General features: G+C 45.6%; 1 protein-coding gene across 1 annotated transcript in view; it reads right to left on the bottom strand.

The window, feature by feature from the left end:
• TSPAN4 (tetraspanin 4) overlaps window positions 1–14,665 on the bottom strand; it is a 2,988,612-nt gene extending 2,973,947 nt beyond the window's left edge. Inside the window, exon 1 of the mRNA XM_078682789.1 lies at window positions 14,184–14,665. The gene's annotated coding sequence lies outside the window, so the exon portion shown is untranslated. The remainder of the gene's footprint in view (window positions 1–14,183) is intronic.
• Window positions 14,666–19,635: the final 4,970 nt, after the last annotated feature.

Genomic DNA, 19,635 nt, shown 5'->3' on the forward strand with positions numbered 1-19,635 from the left:
AAATACTGAGCTGGATCCTGGCGACCCGATTACTGCCATATATGACCACGCTGGTACATACTGACCAGGCGGGATTTATCCCCACGCGTAACACGTCTTCGTACATCCGGAGATTGGTGCGGATTATGGGAGGAGAACATCACGGTGCACGGTTACCAATGGCACTGTCGGTTGACATAGAGAAGGCTTTCGATAGCCTGGAGTGGGAGTTCCTGTATAGGGTACTGGAGAAATTTGGCTTGGGGGAACACTTTGGGGCGTGGAAGAGGGCATTGTACTCCTCGGCAAGGGCAAGAGTGCGGCTGGGAGACATGATCTCAGTGCAGTGCTCAGTGCAGCGAGGAACGAGACAGGGGTGCTCGTTATCCCCACTATTGTTAACCCTGGCAATAGAACCTCTAGCGGCACAGGCTAGGTCGGGACGTGTCTACCAGGGTCTGTGGTTGCAGTATGTACCCCATTACATATCACTCTATGCAGATGACCTGCTCCTGTTTTTAGACAATACTGAGGATTCTTTGCAGAGTGCAATCTCCCTGCTCACGCACTTTGGAGCGCTCTCGGGCTTGCAGGTGAACTGGCGCAAGACAGGTCTCTTCCCGTTATAACCGTGTGCGCAGTCGCCGCAGTTGCCCAGGGTGATGACATGGGAACCGACCTGTTTGACATACTTGGGAGTTCGAATCTATCATGCCGCCGCGGACATGTTGGAGGGGAATGTAAGGCGCTGTATCAGTGCTCTGAAGGGAAGCATGGCGTTCTGGTCTACACTCCCTCTCTCAGTGGTGGGGAGAGTGGCTCTTCTTAAAATGGTGGCCTTACCTCGATTGCTTTATTATTTCCGAACTTTACCGATCTGGGTTCCCCCGAGTGTGTTTAAAGAACTGCGCTCTATGATTGTTGGCTTTCTGTGGGGGGCTGGTCGGCGGAGGGTGGCTTTGACAACATTGATGAGGCCTAAGGCAGAGGGTGGGATGGCAGTTCCAGACTTTGAGCTTTACTATTTGGCCGCCCAGCTGCAGGTGCTCACGCAACACGTTGCAGCGAAATTTCGGGGTCCTGAAAGGTTGCAAGGTGTGGGGATTCCAAGACATATCCTTTCTTACATAATAATGCAACATAAACTTAACTTAAAAGATTTGACAATGGAAGAGAAAACCCTTAGGCTCTGTTGGAATAGGAGTCAGTGTAGAGCTGGGGTGACCCACCCGTATGCACCTGAAATCCCATTGGGGATGCTGACGGCACTGCCACATGGTGGAGACTGATCCCCCCTCATGGACTGGGAACAGCTAGGACTCCAAGTGGTAGGTGATTTATATGAGGATGAGGTGCTGCTGACGTTCCAAACCCTGCAGGACAGATATGGTCTCCCAGATGGTAGTTTCCTGATTCACGCGGCAGTAGCGGCGGCAAGGGGGGACAGGCGGAACCAGTGACAACTATGGCTTGCCAATATGTAGTAATGGCGGCGGGGACCTTTAAAGCAGTTACATGCCTCCAGTCTCGAATGTTGCGCGAGGGACTCCGGCCCCTAGATGGATTGAAACTGAAATGGGAGGCGGCCATAGGCAAACCGATACCAGACACAGTGTGGGGTCACATCACGGGGAGAACATGGAAGGGGAGCAGAAATGCGCGCTTTCAGCAAGTACAATTTTTTTTTTGCACCGAGCCTACCTAACCCCAGGCAAGATCCAGAAATACTTTCAAGTCCGCAGCGCAGCGTGCCCTAGGTGCTCGGAACAGGGTGCGGAACTGGAGCACATGCTCTGGAGCTGCCCAGTTTTGGGGGATTATTGGATGGAAGTGGGGGAGCTCCTCAAGGAAATCACTGATAGACAATTGAACTTTGATCTTGCTGTATGCCTGCTACATTGGTTCCCGCACACGCCCAAAACTAAAGTAACCAGTAAGTTCATTGCTTTAGGATTACTTTTAGCCAAGCGGGAAATTACTTGGCACTGGAAATCGAAAGAAGGGCCATCGTGTAAGAGATGGAGAGCGGAGCTACATAGATGGGCTAGCAGCGAGAGCTCCGTTAGGTTCCAACTGGCCAAACGAACGAACAATGAAAAAGCTCTGGAAATGGCTAAAGCTTGGGACACAATGGTACAGGCTCTACTGAATTCTCAGGCGAAGGGGGAAGATTGAACTGTGTAGAGCATACATGTGACAATTAGTAAGCGCACTGTGTTATGAGCATTCCCATTATTGCTGGTGCTATGCTGTAATATATATCCTTTGAAATGTACCCACACCAATTGCCATATGGAGAGGGAGGATATTGAGGTGTTTGGTTGGGGATAAACTTGGAAATATATTTGATGGGTCCAAAGTGTAATAGGAGCTGACTTCGGTTTGTATGATGTCTAAAAACCAATAAAATATGTTTTCAAAAAATCTTTCCCTCTCTGCCCTGCCTCTTTTTAACTACAGTCCATCTTCCTCTGCCTTGTAACTCTTCCTCTCCAATTCCCTCCCCTCCCTCTCGGATTCACACCGCAGCTGGAGAAGTCAGTCAGTCACTCACAGCTCAGTATATTTTTTGCAGGAAGGTCCTTGGCCGAGCAAGTAATGGCTCACCCTCATCTATCAACAACTTAGCTATCATTTTTCTTCTGTTTATGAAAGTTCATTATCTCAATAGCTTTAAGTCACCGGTCAACAGAGATTCTGACAAATCCCCAAGTCATATCTTTTCTCTCCAGTCAGCAATTACATTGGGTCAATGTTAAGCCTGGGTAGTTCATATAGGCCTGTGTTCATTTCCCATTGGAGGCAGGCAATTGTAGGTTTAATGATGCAATTTTGAATGCTTGACAACCTCACCAGGAGTAGGAAGCGCTTTACAAATTAAGGCAACCAACCCATTCAGTAAAGCGCTTTAGGCTCTCACTTGGGTATAGAAATCGCTATTAAATCAGCAATAAAATACAGTTCTGACCCATTAAATATATCAAAACCACAAACAGCAAAGGACAAAAAAACAGTAATTGGTAAGTTACACAAACCTCACATGGGGGACTTTCTATCTCTGCAAATGCCTTTCGGCATTTTCATTGTACAAGAACGGGTTTTTTTTAAATGACATGGCCTAGTTCTCTGAAATAAGTACAATTGCCATCAGTCTCAATTGCGGGTGGTGGTGGTGGAGGCGGGTTTATTATGGTACAACGAGTTGATTGCAAAGAACATTTACTGTTTAAAGCACAACCCTGCTAACCATACAGAGCTGCGGAATTAGGTCTCAACCTGCAGCGGGAAAGACTCAATCCCTGGGAACAGGTCCGGCCTGCAATGTAGCCCTTTCCTAGGGCATTTTACCAGCCAGGTTTTCCAGCTAGCAATATTAGGATCTATTATTCCTGGCCAAGTAAATCAGGATTCAGAAACATGGGACCCCTTATAATTGTGACGAGCAGGATTCCACTTGGGAATTTTGCTCAGCACAGGTTTCAACTAGGGCCTGAGTTTGGCTAAGTGAAAAACAATGTGCAGGGAGAAGAGAAGGATGCAGGTGCACAAATAAGTCTTGACCTTTGAAGAAAGCGTGACTATAAGGAGGACCACCCTTGTCCCCTATCTGGCCTCAAAAAGCCCAGCCAGGTATTTATAGTGAGTCCAAAGTGGAACACATGTATTTATGCATGAGTGTGTTCCTGAGAAGTCATAATCACTACAAATGGTGAATCACTCCAGGTATTAATGTTACATTGATAGGGGTCCTTCTGGTCCTGATGAAGGCCGACTGCTCTAGGTGGCACAAACACAGCTGTAACATGTTGACCAACTCTGTGCTGGAGTACTAACCAATGCCCTACGTCCCTCTGGTACATTCTGAACCCCCTATTTTAACCATACCAGGGAAACTCTTGAATAAAAATACCCAACAGGTACCTTTTCCTGGGTAATACATCCATTACTTACAGGTAAACTTTTTTACCCCGATTAAGTACCTCCTTGTCCCATTCATTACAATATGAGGCAATCCTGCCCCCAGACAGTCCTATCTACACCTAGTCTTTCTTTTATATTTACAAAATAGAATAAAGACTCCTCCCTTCCTCCTCGATACCTGCTAGTATCAAGACCAGACAAGAATGTAAATCAGAAATCAGAAGGGGGGCTATGACTGGGGAGAGGAGAACCTTAATCGGGATAATGACGCTTACTAGTATGTAAGGGATTCATTACCCCCTCATAGGACCTCCTCGTTCCAGTCATTACAATATGAGGATTTCACAAGCAACAAAGAACCAGCTTGACATCGCCATCTGCAAACTAATGAAGTTTATTAAACCATACTTATTTCATTGTTGCTTTCACGACCCCAAAATCAAAATTATCAGAAGAAGAATTCAAAACATCAAGACAATAGGGTTTAAGAAAGGTGTGATGAGATGGCCATGTGGACCCCTGTAGATCTCTTGAATTGACAAAACTGCAGCCTCAGCCTAGGAGATAGAAACTGATTGGGTGGCGCGTCCTCGGACCTTTACTGGAGGGCATGCACCCAGGAATTTGTAAGCTTGACAAATTGCCTGCCGAGCCCATCTGCTGAGCATGAAGGTGAACCCTTTTCTACCCTTGTTTACACTACCAAAAGAAATAAACAGCAAATTGACAAGGCAAAAGTCCTTTGTACGTTGCAGATAGATTATCAGAGCCCTCTAAACACCTGGGGAGGAAGGAAACTGAAGATCGCCTTAATCCTGGAAGACTGGAAGAATTACCTCTAGTTGCGAATGGAACCTAGAAGACACCTTAGGAACAAAGGTTGGATTCTACCGCAAGACCACCCTTTCAACAAGAATCTGCAAATAGGGATATGACATCATCAGGGTACCGGATTCGCCGATCTTCAAGATGAAGTAATGGCCAACAGAAAAGCAGTTTTAGCCAACACCCCCATCATGTCTGCCTCATGAAGAGGTTTAAAAGGGAACATTTGCAATCCATGAAGAACTGTAGGTAACTCCCAGGAACAATAACCAGTGATACCAGTCTTTGTTGCTGAAAACTCTTAAGTAAGAGTGCAGCCAAGGGAACACTCATAACCAATTTCCCCTTAGATCTGGGACAAGCCTTAACTGCTGCCCATTGGTGGCCAAAGTAGCCAGAGCTAGATTCTTTAAAAACCCATCTCTCAGAAATTCAAGAATCTGAAAGGAATCTCCTCTAACTGGATGTATATGTTTAACCACACACCATTTCACAAAAGAGCCCCAGTTCTTTTTATAGGAGGAAAGAGTTGACTGCTTACGGGATAGTTGTATTTCAGCTGCCAAACGGCTGGAAGAACCCATTATCTCCAGCGCTAAGCATTCAAGAGCCAAGCCGTCAACTTCAGCAGTTAATTTGCCCCAGTGGCAATGCTGGACACTGGAGAGGGGATGGAATTACTGGTAACCTGCCAAACCTTCCACTGAACACCTTGAGTAACATAGGGGACCAAAGGCTACGAGGCCTATAAGGGGCAATCATGATCACTGATACCGTCGCCACCCGAATCCTCTATAGCACCCTGGGGAGGAGGGTAATCGGCGGGAATGAATACAGATGACCACGTGGCCAGGCGACTGAGAGAGCATCTACTGCCCATGCTTGATGACAAACTACTTCTGAACAAAATATTGGAATAAGGGCATTGTGGGGAAAGGCATAAAGGTCTATCCATGGTTCCCCGAAGAGATGGCATAGCTTGTGAAAGACAGGATGAAAGAGATGGTAGAGAACTGAGGAGGACAGATTGCGGTTCAAGCTGTCGGCATGAAAATTAAGCTGTCCCTGAATGTAAACTGCCCTCATGGCAATGAGATTTACCTCTGCCCAAGAGCACATCTGTTAGCCAGGCAGATGAGAAGAGGACACAGTTTTCCCCCATTGGCAATTCAGGTAACACTGCGCTATCCGATTGTCGGTACAGACCACTAGATTTGCCCCGTGTAACTGTGGTTGGAAAAACTCAACCGCTTCCCAAACAGACTGCTGCCAACTCCCTCCAATCGGATGAATGACTACTGTCCATCAGTGACCATTTTCTTCAACAGTCCCCAGAGTTGCCCCCAAACCCACAGACTAGCATCTGTTGTCAACAAAACCAGAACAGGGACCTGAAACGTGATACCCTTCTCTAGATTGAGGGTGTGCAAACACCAAGTCAACACAGGAACAAGAGTTGGAGACAGTAGGACCTGGGAAACGTGATTGGCGAGGCGAGGGATGGATTCCAATGAATGATGAGAGGTTTGAGGTGTAATCGAGCCCAAGGAACAACTGGAACTGAATGTGCCATCGTTCCGTGCAAACCACAGGAAGTTTTGGCATTTGTGGTGAATAGGAACACGAAAACAACATCTTCTAAATCCAAAGTTGCCAAAAAAGTCGTCAGTCTCGTTGAGGGGAATGGTGAATTGTAGAGTGATCATTCGAAATGGGTCTAATTTCAAAGACGTGTTCAGTGCCTTCATTTCTCGAATAGGCCAAAAAGAAATATCTGGTTTGCGCACTAAGAAGAGATTAGAATAAAACAATTCTTAACACTCGGTTGTCGGTACATGAACAACTGCCCTCTTGAGGAGTAGTTTCTCCACCGTGTCAACATTGCATTCCTCTTTTGCATGTCTCTTGATAATGGAGCAACATGAAACACCCCTTCTGGGGGAGGCTGACAGGAAGGAACCCGTATCCTTGGCAAATTATGGAGAGGACTCATTGTTCTATTATCTACAGGCGCCATTGCATAAGGTAGGACTGAAGATTGGCCTGACCTTGACATAGTAAATTCTGACTAGTTTTTGGGGTATTCTGACCCCGTGGTCGGGACTTATTGGCAAACGTGGCTCCAAGAGCCGGTCCTTGAAAGGGACGTATATTGTCATAGGACCTTGAAAAGTGTACTTTTGGAAAAAAGCGTTTTCTTCCTTTGAAACAACTGAAAAGGCTTTAAACTCTTCTTCACTTCAGCAGACCTTTGGACCATAGTATTTGACTCATCCCCAAATAATTTTGGACCTTCAAAAGGCAGCTTATGTATTAGAGACTTTTGTGTAGAATCCAGTCCCCAAGGGTTCGTCCACAGGGAAATCCGCCCTCAACTGCTGCGCCTGATGCAGATGAAAAAGCCCATAGGTGGCGTGACGTCCAAGAGGAACTGGGCCAATATCTCCATTTGGGCTAAAGTACGAGTTGGATCACCCTAATCCTGGAGGCAATCAAATACTTTTCCAGAATATTTTAATAGGAACTGGGAAGCATTTGCAGAGTATGAGCTGGAACGTATATGGAAGGAAGCTGTGTCAGCCCGCTTGAGGGCTGCCTCTACCTTCTTTTCAACAGGATCAGACAAGGTTGCTTCCTCTGATGATAAAAGGGAAGAAGAAGTCATGGATGCCAAAATTGAATTCACCTTTGGGATCTGGGATATTAATCATCAAAAATGTGCAATATGATACCTCCTATTAAAAAAACGAGGAATACTCTGCTTATCAACATCCCTTCATTCCTTTGCAATTTTCTCCTTAATGATTTTTATGTAAAGGAAGATAATCTTCAAAAGAGGTACTGCATTGCAAACAAAAGCCCTCCTCATCTAGGGTTTTTGGATCAAAGCCACGGAATTCGCGTATATGTGCCAACATTTCTGAAAACACCTTAAATTTGGTGAATTATCCACACCATCATTAATACCCTTTTGCTTTTTAGTTTGTGGGTCATTCATGGCAGCTTTAGTTGCCTTAATAAATAAGCCTTGGAGACCCATCCTAGATTTCTTCAAAGCTCATCTTCCCCAAAATCCTGAACATGTTCCCTCTTCGTCACAGCTTTCCCCCAGGAGCAGCAGAAAGATCCTCCACGCTCTCCATGGCCACACTTGAGAAAAGCAGGAAGTAAGTAATGCTAAAGGCACCACCTCCAATTTATAGTTATTTCTGGGCAACCAAATCTCAGCACCTCCAAGATTTGTCTGCATAAAAACAATGCGCCGCATCCCCCCAGACGCACATCTATAAGAAACCCGACCGCGGGCCCGAGTGCTAATGCCTCTCACAGCACTCGATTTCCCCTCTCGAAGACCACACGCAATGCTCCCCAGCCAAGCACATGCATGGTTGTAGTACGCTTGCAACTCACACAGTGAGTTTATTTTTTTATATATATATATCTATATCATAAACAGTATACCAACATTAAACCAGGAAAACTAGTGCGCCTCTTACCTGTCTTGGACAGTAAATGAAATAGGCATGGAGGGGTGAGGAAGGAGTCTTTATTCTACTTTGTACACAAAATATAAACACTAGAACTTCTTATTGGGACTCCTACAGGCTGTTGCACAGACAGGACCACCCGCTATCAAGAGGAGGGGGGCTAGGTATTATCTATCAAGACAATTTCAGGGTCAAATTCTCGACTATTCAGAATGATGATTGCGAAGCCCTATCCTTTAAATTTGAGTTAACAAAAAAAATCCTTCAGAGGAGCTCTTATTTATCGCCCTCCGGGCCCTACATATCGTTTTTTAAACTCCATCAGCTATCTCTTTGAGAACAACATCTAAAGTACAAATTTTACTGACCGTGGAGATTTTAATTTCCACTTGGAATCTCAGGATGATACACTATTGCCCTACTTGAACATGAACGCTTTTGATTTTCCTCAGCTAATACGAGAACCCACCCACAGTGATGGTCACACACTGGACGCCAAGTTTTCTAATAATAAAGCTTTTACCATACTCAGTGAACCAATTGTCTGGTCGGATTTCTCTACAATTTTATTTGACCTTGATCATGCTTTGAGCTTAATCATGCTGTAGCAACTCAAGCTCCTAATATTAGGCAGTATAGGGCATTGGCCAGCCTTAACTATGAACATCTTTACAATTTCTGACCGAAGCTTCCCCTCCACCATTGGAATACCCAGAGTGAGCTTCCCAGGACTACTCTGAGTGGCTTACCACGGCGTTTTCTCTCACTGTTCCTTCTATCCTTCCATTCAAGGAAGAAACAAATCCTCTGCTCCTTGGTTTTCCGAAGCTCTCCAGCTTCAAAAAAACAAAGTTGTAGATGACAAGAAAGGAAATGGAGGGTCCAGTATGATTCTCATGAGAAAGAAATCTACAAACTATCCCTACCTAAATATAAATCTCTTCTGGTTAAGAAAAATACAACATACTATACATCGCAAATTGAATCCTCTAGAAACTCTGTGAAAGAACTCTACCAGGTAATAAACAAATTAAGCAAACAACCAGAGAGTAAAGGAGACTTGGTCAGTCCATCCTTCTGTGATACTATTGCTCAGCACTTCAGAAATAAAATCAATCAAATTTGTAATCTGTTCAATCGCCCCAGGGATATTAACCTGACAGCAATCAAGAATAAGATGGATGGCTATTTGGATAGTGATATCCCATTGGTCTCCTTAAATACTTTTTCCTCACTCGCAATAGTGCAGATTGAAGAGCTTATACAGACTACTAAATCTGGATCACCTTACGATCCATGCCCTCCCTCCATGCTTAAGTACAACTTAAACCACAAAGCCTTTAAAGTAACTGCCATTTTTAACACCATGTTCACCACAGGTATCTTCCCTATAATCTGGAAAAGGGCGTCTATCCTTCCACTCTTAAAAAAATCTAACCTTGACCCGGAGGACGCTGCTAACTATTGGCCCATCTCTAGACTCTCTTTTCCCTCCAAAATACTCGAAAAGATCATTAACACTCAATTGAATCATTTTATTAAAGAGAATAACCGACTCGACCCTACTCAATTTGGGTTCAGATCGGGACATAGTACTGAGACAGCCCTCATTAAGGCCACTGATGAACTAAAATTCATTTTGGGCAACAGCGGATCCGCCGCATTGATCTTGTTAGATCTATCTGCGGCCTCCGATACGGTGGAACATTCCATCTTAGTCCACTGTTTGGAAGCCATTGGCATAATAAATGTACCCTTAAAATTACTTAAATCCTTCCTTACTGATAGAAAAAATGTGGTCACATTAAATACTTTCTCATCTAAATCCTTCTCTCTGCCCAGTGGAGTTCCGCAGGGATCATCGCTCAGCCCTACTCTTTTCAATATTTACGTAGCGGAACTTGCCCCTCTTATTCAATATTTTGGCTTCTCGCTCACATCCTACGAAGACGACACGCAGATCGAACTGTCCACCTCTAACAACTCTAATCGACACTAGCCATTGAAGCCAGAACTCCAGGGGACCAATCAGCATCTGGATGAGCAATCACTGCCTTAAGCTGAATTCAGAAAAGACTGCGGTGACCTTGTTCAGAAACAACCCCAACTTCTGGTCTGCATCCTACTGGCCAGTAGAAATGAGAATGCTCCCTTCCCCCACAACTAAAGCTAAGAGTCTTGAGATTATCCTGGATGATAAATTAAATCTTGGTAAGCAAATTAATGCAGTTATCTCATCCTCCTCAACACCCGGAGAATCCTTAAGAAAATATTAAACTTTCTCCCCATCAGGTCCAGGAAGACAGTAATTTCCACTTTAATACTTTCCAAGTTTGGTTATTGCAACAGCTTATAAAATTGCCGGCAGGCACAATATATCAACGAACTTCACGTTCTACAGAATTCAGCAGCAAGACTGCTGCTAGGACTGCCCAGGTATCAATCTGTCACACATGTCATAAAAGTTCTTCACTGGCTGAATGTAAAAAAAACAGGATCAAATTCAAATCGCTTTGCCTTCCTTACAAGGCCTTATAGCAAACAAATGATGGACAGAATGCTGACAATGCAAACATTCTCCCCCACTCAAAAGATCTAGGTTAAATCCATCATTTTTTTGCCCACTACACCCCCCCAGTTTGGACCCAGCCATATGCAAATCAGTCTTGACCCTGTGCCCCATGGGAACAGTCCAGACCGAATTGCCAGGCCTGGTCCTGCCTGGACCAGAAACAAGCATCCTGGACCGGTACAAGGCCCTCCACGATTTTCTGAGGAAAGCCTTTTCTTGCAACGTTCCCACTAGAAATCTATGATCAATGGGATATTTCAAAATAAACACTTTTAGGTACAAAAAAATCCAAATTGGAGGAAGCAGTTTCCTGGCAGGAGCAACCAAACAGTGGAATGTCCTCCCTTTTCACATTAGATCAGCTCCCTCCCTTCTACACCTTATCTTCACCTGCGTGAAAGTCAGGAAGTTCTGGGCTCAAATCAACACTTTCCTGAATGACATGCTCAAAACGAATCTGGAGATCAGCTTCGTCAGCCTGGCGACTGAGCACCTAACAGCGAACCTAAAAACTAAAGAAGAAAGAGAACTCCTAGACCTACTTCTTACAGCGGCCCTCAAAATGATCCTAACGAACTGGAAAAACACAGCCAAAGCAAGCTTTAAAACATGGATCAACTGGATTACCTTCCTGAGGGGAGCAGACAACATTACAGGCACCTTCTCGAAAGAACACACAGCCAAGCTGCACATGTGGGACCCGCTTGATGAGCTCCTGAGGACGACCCAATAAAGGACAATCCCCCCCCCCCCCTCTTTTCTCTTCTTTTCTTTTCTTCTCCAGTGGAGGGAGAACAATAGATATATATGACCGCCAACTGTGTACCTATATCTGTATATATATATTTTTGTACGACCTTCTTTTGTATACCAATAAAAATTTCTAATAAAAAAAAAAAAAAAAAAAAAGTCCCTAAAAACCTGGCCTTTTAACTAGTAGCTTTTATCTTTTGCATCTGTTCAGCACTCTGACTACCGCCAAGACACCCCCGGGTATACGCTGCGCTCTACAAATTTCTTTAACATATCTAGGTATAGATAGGCCTGCTTAGGAGCAGGATTGCCTCATATAGCAATGACTGGGACGAGGAGGCCTTATGAGGGGTTAATTTTATATTTTCTACAATTGATCCCCAAAAATATCAAGAGCTCACTCTAGAAGGTCGAGCCCATCCAGGTATACCATGGTTCTGGGTGAGGGACATGATGATGAAACATGCCACAGGCAATCTGTGGGTGAGAGTCCTTTTAAAAACCCTACAGAGGTCTCATTGAGGGTAACTATGATCACTTAGGAACTCTACCCTACTGGCCACAGAGACAGTGGACCTTATCTAAAACTCCCGGAACGCGATATGGTCTTCTTGAATAGTTTAATCTGCCCTGTTCCTGATAAAAAAAGTCACAAAAGTGTCACTTTCTTTTCCATGCTTATGCACAACACGCCTACACATAACAACACATGCAAATACAGGCGTGGATGCATTTGTACTTAACACACCACTATTAACAGAGTGAAACAGTTTTACAGAACTGTAAATAGGTGTTAATGTGGCTCCAGGGAACAATGTATAATCTGCAAGTCACAGCTCTGAATCCTAATAGTAGAGCTCAGAAGGTCCATGTGCTTGTTGCAGAGATTCCAGTGTAACCTGCAGGTTATACGTTTCAACCCTGGAAAGACAGCTTTGTGGCTAATGCTCCCTCTGCAGTATGTGTATATTATCATTGTGACATACGTCTCAATCCCTAAGGGGGGAACTACATTCGGCGCCGAGTTGGGTTGTAATAAACACACATGTAAGTAATATCTATTTGCAGGTTAATTAAAATCATTGCAATTTACATAACATTTCTGAGTAAGAAAACATTTACAAGTTAAACAAATTAATTCATTATTAAAATGTCATTACTTTACAAAAATACAGTAGTCTAAAAGAAGCAATAGTCCCTCAAGTGCTCTGTGAATTTTGACAACCAGGATTTTTTTTTATTTAGCAATAATAGGAAATTGACGCGCAGTTCAACACGCATGATTAACATTTAAGGCACAATCCAGCCAATATTTTATTGTATATAAAAGGACATTTATAGTGTCATTATGAAAGTCTAAAGATTTTGGCTTCCACATGTGAGGAGTTTCTACCACTCTGGTTTTTAATGAGCTTCCCTGTAATCCTAAATGTATAATTAATAAAGTATGACTACTAAAAGCAGAATGCAAAGAAAAAACTCTTGTGCTGAGTGAACGACCCTTGTCAGCAGTTTCATTATTCACCTAAACTAGCATCGTGTACCAGATAAGGGTCATTTACCAGAAATGTATTTTTCCTCATCTAAGCAGAAGACATGATGCATCACAACTGTTATCAATCTCTGCTGCTTCTCTGCACACCTTTCACTCAGGTTCAAAATGATCATAGTTTGCTTTTTCCTCAGATCGTGCGAAGTGCATCACTTTCACATGTCTCTCTGGTGGAGGGGTGTGACAGCATCCCGCTGTGCACGCTGTTGCCTCTCACACTGACGATCAGCATTCTCACACACATCTGAAGACAGACACGCGCAACTGTGTGTTGTCTGGTGAGTGCGGTGATAACGGAGAGATTGCATGCATGCAACATATATCAGACACTCCCCCTTGCCAAATAGCATGACCAGGACACCGCCCTAGGGGCCTGGCACACTACGAGCCAGTGTTAACGCTGCGTCTTAGACGCCCGCTCGCTCGGCATGCTGTAGCGCCTAGAAGCCCTGAGAGCACTCGCACGCACGTGCAGTTGCCGCTGATACGCACTGTGCAACTGAAACGGCCGATCACACACACGGAAACTAATGCATTTTTATAGCGGTGAGTCCGTTCCTGCAACCTGCCGTTAAAGTGAGTGCAGGTGTGAAGCAACAAGCTCGCAGCGCCCTGGCCAAATGCGTTCCACTGATCATCGATTAAATCAGCATGCCTTTAAAATAAATAAGTTATAGACAATACCTGTACAACTAGGTGTTTTTTACACAATGCTTAAAGCCGGGAAACCTTACTCTGAGCCTGGGCAAAAGGGGGTACTGGGGTATAGGGAGATGAAGTTATTTGCCCAGGGTCACACGTTATTGTGTAGCGGAGACGCCAGGATTAGCTGAGATGTATGTTCCCAATCTAGCTTCTGAAGCACGTCTCCTCCACCCCTCCACTTGCTTACAAACTGCTGTCACGGCTCAGCGCCACGCTGTCTTGGCAGACCTCGAGGCGCTGAGCAGCTGCCTCGGTGCCCGCAGCGCCTCCGCGACTGCCCGAGTCCAGGAGTCTAGTGGAGACCGGCCCCGGCAGCAGCAAAAGTGCACAATCCGCGGTCTGGAAACCAAACGGCTTTAAAATGAAAAGAAGAGAGCTGGGCACCTACCTTTTCCCGCAGGAGGTCCGACCTGGGAGCTCTGCCACCCGTGCCCTGCCCGCCGATGCCAGCGTCTGCGGCTCTGTGCCCACCCAGCCAGCGAGGAGGTGGAGAGGGCTGGTGGCTGCGGAGAGGGAAGCGATCAGAGTGTCATCATAGGCGCGGAGGAGGGCCGAGGCTTCCCGGCGCAGCGGCTCCAGAAAGCTCCAGTTATTTCATCCACTGAATCGAAACCACTGCGCACTGGCAGCAGGCACAGGGCTACCAGCTGCAACCTCAGTACTGCTGCGTACGGGAGAGGGGTTCAGGACCGAGTGTCCCTCTACTAGCTGCACGCATCCAAATGTAGCGCCTACGGTGGGCAACACTGCTCCAGGCGCATAATGCCAGTCATAAATATCTCAACTGAGTGGCACCCCTTATAACGACCTGAAAATGTTGAAAATCGGAGCAGGGTGCGCTCGTGTTGGAAGCTGTGCCGCAGCGACGAATGTTGGTGTTGAATAGCTCGGCTTTCTGTAGCTGAAAGCGGATGTAAGGAAATAAACGTAAAAGAGAACTCTGCTATGCCACATGACTATTTACTGACCGGATGATAAGAAGCAGAGCACTATCTCGAAATGCGCTGCCTCTCTAAGCCACTGTTTTTGCATAATGCGATTTAAGTACTGTAACTGCATGTAGGAACACAGCGCGTGCTATTGTAAATACACGGTTTTATCGTTAATCCGAGCAAATGGCGTTTATGTTATCGGCTTTGGGAGAAGGCTGGAGTTTCCTGTGCTAGCAGTAAGGCAGCCGGAATTTAAAGAGCGCGTGCAAACAGTGACAGCACAAGTACTGCCTGCACAAAAGCTGCATATTTTGTGACATATTGCAGAAGACGTGTGCAGAGATATCACTCAGACACTAGACTGACAGGCACTGCAAGCCATCGGCCCCACGTGCACAGAGACGGTAGATGACCTGCCTCAAGTACAGTGAGACAGACAGTACGGCTCACCGGACAGCCGTACTGCTGCTGCTTGCAACATGTGCACGTGGCAGTCCAAGGCCAAGCGTACCTGCTCCGGGGACACAGAGGCGGCAGCACTGCCTGCAAAAGGTGTCCCGAGGCAGCTTGACTCCCCGCACAGCAATTCTATGAGCTGCACCACGTGCACAAGCGCTGCAAAGCTACCAGGACAAAGCAGCTGTACCTGCCCCACTTTGTAATCAAGGCTCACCTGGCACAATAGGCCTTTCTGTACAGAGGTGTACCAGGTTTACCAGTACCATACTACAGCCAATGCGCTACTACACGCAGCATGTGTACACACACAGCAGCATTACTTGCCCAGTGCCAAAGAGGCATGCAGGCGTCCAGTACCATGGCCACAGGCAATGTAAGACATTTTACTACCCACAAAACATGCACTGAAACAAAAAGAACCCCTTCACAACAGAGTTACAGACTGTATATGCACAGGCACTGGAGACTAACCGCAACAGGTGCAAAAACACAGCACCTCACTTGCACCAGTTCCGCAGAGGCGCTTCGTGTACTGTACAAAATTGGAGTATTAGTTGAGGAAGGTTGAGAACCCACCTCAAATAATAATCACTGTCCTTGTCAGGGTGAACCACTACAGTCACTAAATACAACAAATTCTTCTGTTAGCTTGGAACAAGGCAACCAGGCATAGCTTTCAGGCAATGTGTAAAGTATTTATGGTACGCTCAAACAGTAATAATGCGAAAAATAAAATACAAAAAAAATCCCAAACCAATGTGGAAAATTAGAAAATATTTTAATAAATAAAATGACACCAAAAATGACAAAAAAATCCAATAAGTAGAACTGAAGATATGAATTTGTAAAGTTTGTCTTAAAAATAGCGCCAAAATACACAGAGCGCCAACCGTGGTTATCAGGTCACGCTAGACCGAGGTAAAGGCCAAAGTTAAGGGCAACCATGATGGAGCTTGGGTCAGCTATAGCGACCAGGTTTGTCCAGTGGAAAGTTTATTTTCTGACTTAGAAACATTTGTGGAGAAAAAGTGGTCGTCAACAAGTCATTGGTGGGGCAAGCTGCAAGTTAGATCCGAAGTGGGCCTCGATGCCAGCAGGTTGCCGGGGAACAGGGTAACGGTGTGTTGTTGATGAACGTGAGAAAGTTTCAAGCAGGCAAAGTCTAATGTCCGTGCCCAGGAAGACATCGACATCGATCGGAAGGTCCTCGGTGTCGGTCCCGATGAAGCCATTTACGTTCAGACTTAAAAAACCTTTCTGAAAATCGGACCCCCTTCAGCCGTGCAATTTCTCAAATTGAGGCGAACCAGCGAATCAAAGGCTGCAACTTCGGTTGCGATCCCAGTCCCCATCGATTCTCCAGGCAGAAAGCTGGGAAAAGATTTAAAGTCCCACTTATTGCAGTGTGTGGACAGGAAAAATAACTTGCGGAGCACTTCTTGGGAGTTAGGATTCACTCCAACACCTCCAACACAGTACAGTACAGTTCAGAGCAGGTCTAGCTGAACTGGCCATCTGGGCAGTTTCAGGGAGAGAGGGCCCTGGAAGCTTGTTGTGTCCCCGTAGCTCAAAAAGGAGATCAGCCAACTGACCCTTGGAGTCACTTCAATGCCAGGAGGTCCAGTCTTCCTTCACGTTTCAGACAAGAGGGGAGTCCTTCTTCTAATATTCACAGGTCCAGGAGTGTACCATGGTGTACTGGGGATGCCACATTTTGACCAGTGCCAACCTGTGGGTGGGGAAAACTCCTTGCCACCCTATCTAATGGGTACACGTTCCCAGGAATGGCTTTACCCATGTTTCCAGCACTTCCTATGTGTTTTACTGTAAACTATCCCACAGTACCCCACTTTTCCTAAATCCAACGTGGCAGAACCTTTCTTCCCTTGGTCAGTGCTCACTCTGTCCACGCAGAGGTGTGGCTATGATAACAGCAAACCTTCCCTTGGGGTAACTCCACACCAGTTCAGGGGCATCCGCCCTCCCACAGGGTTTGGGGCCAGGTTTCTAGGAAGACAAAAAAGAAGCAGGCCTGGGTGAGACTTGCTGCGTTCGTGCCTGCAATACACATTGATCAAGTCCATCCCTAACCCCTTCATCAAGTGGTAAAATTACCCTAAAAATATTGGGTGAGGCAAGATCAATCACTTTTGGAGAACAAATCAGAGTGGATTTCTGCCCCTTCCAGATAAAAGGGCTGGTCGCTCAAAGCCAAAAAATAGTGGTGTCTCGCAGAGGGAGTGCAGCGAGGCAGGAGGGCGGGGGATGGGCACGGTGAGGGTGGTAGTAGAGTCGGACATTTGACGGCAAGGAGTAAAGTAAATAAATACAACTATTTAACTTGAGCTCGCTGCATCGCCAACTCGGCGATGCAGCGACCGCAAGGTAAATAGTTTCATTTATTTATTTACTCCTTGCTGTCGTATGTCCGACTCTACTACCCCCATACTGCCCTTCCCCCGCCCTGCCCCACCACCCCACAGCACTCCCTCTGCGAGCCGACACTGACAAAAAACCCTGACCGAAATGGCGAGGTTACAGCCCAAGTCTCTTGAAACATACAAATATCATATTGATTTACAAAGTCCCCCCGCTCTTGACAAGCAAGTTTACTACAAATACCGCCAAGGCTCCAGGAAACAAGCTTGACTGAGTGACCTCACCTAGATGGAGAATCACAAATAACGGGCACACATGAATCAGCCCTTTCAATAGAATGGAACCTAATTGGTGGACAAGAGTACAACGCACTACCAACAGAAACAATAATAACATCGGGTGAGGAATGGCAGTCAACAACAGCTTAATCTCTCAGTCTACAATTAAATCTATCACCATCGTCCTGGAGTCTCAAGGGACTGGACATCCTTGGTAGAACCGATAGTTCTACAAGTGAATCATTAGTAGCAAGACTTGAGAGTGGCAACATCTGTTAAAGGTAGGGACAGTAGGGACTCCCATTGCTTGAGCTCGCAGGTGGGGGACTCCCTTAATTGTTACATTACCAGGGGAACAAGGGCAGCGCTGTCTACAAAAGAAGCCCAGCATGGCAACGGTTTTGAATCAAAGTAGCATAGAGGGTTAATATATCTCCTGCAAAGCCCATCATGTGACACACAGATGACAGATTTTTATTTTATGTAGATGGGAAAGTGGGTTATTGCTTTTAACACAGAGATCCCTTTGTTACTTGCAGTTCATAAATTGTAATCTTAGTAATTTAGCAGAGTGAGCTATGAAGGAAATGTGACTCCTACACCCTGTAACCCTTGCTGTCTTAGTAACTTTTCCTGTACACTATTTTACACATGCATGATTTACTGTCAATGTATAATGTGTAGGTGTGATGTAAAGTGCTCCGACACCCTGGATTAGGATGAGCAGTGTTCTAAAAGTAATAAGAAAAACAAGTGGCATTTAAATTGCTATTTGTGTAAAAACTGGGACAGACCAACATATCTGACATTCTTACAGTGCATGTACATGTCTTATATACAGAGACTGAACAAAGTCAAAAGCATGTCTTTCATAAATACCTGTAAAGTAATAACAATCTGTGAGCCTTCATTTCCCCTCCATTACACTTGCAGCTAGATATGAGGCTCCAGACAGCTCCCAGCCAAGATATTTAATCAAAAGGAGGCCTATTGGCCCTCTAACCTCAGCCTTTGTTTTGGACCAAACCTGAATTTAACATAACAAAGCCCCCACACCTGCAAGTTGCTGCTCGGAATGAAAGCAGCCTTTGTGCAGGCGTTGCTGAATATGTCCCTGAGTCTGAAAATATATCTGGACAAGTTCAGCATATTTTTTGGGGGCCCAACTTCTGGTAGCAGGGACAGTGTCCACCCTGTGAAAAGAGAGGGTATGCACTGTCTACCCGCATATAGCCTTGATTAGTGCCCTGTGGCACATGCACTACAAGTCTGCCTGGATCAAGTGTAGAGAGACCGCATGGCTACCATACGTGTTCCAACTCCTCGTACTATGTCACCATGCTTCCAACTCCTCCTGTACACCCACATGCTTCCAACTACCCATGCTACACTGCAATGGTTTAAACTGTTCCCTCTACGCCGTCATGCTTCCAACTCCTCCTGCTGCGCCCCTATGCTTCCAACTACTCCTGCTACACAGCCATGCTTCCATCTACGCCTCCTATGCCACCACGATTCCAACTACTCCTCCTACGCCACCATGCTTCTTCTACTCCTTCTACGCTGCCATGCTTCCATCTACGCCTCCTATGCCACCATGATTCCAACTACTCCTCCTACGCCACCATGCTTCCAGCTACTCCTCCTACACCGCCATGCTTCCAACTACTCCTGCTACTCTGCCATGCTTCCACCTACTCCTCCTACGCCATCACCCTAGCAACTATTCCTACTGCATAACCATGCTTCCAACTACTCCTGCTACATCCCCATGCTTCCCTTATGCTGCTAT

The sequence above is a fragment of the Lissotriton helveticus genome, chromosome 3_1 (assembly GCF_964261635.1).
Source record: "Lissotriton helveticus chromosome 3_1, aLisHel1.1, whole genome shotgun sequence".
NCBI classification, from domain to species: Eukaryota; Metazoa; Chordata; class Amphibia; order Caudata; family Salamandridae; genus Lissotriton; species Lissotriton helveticus.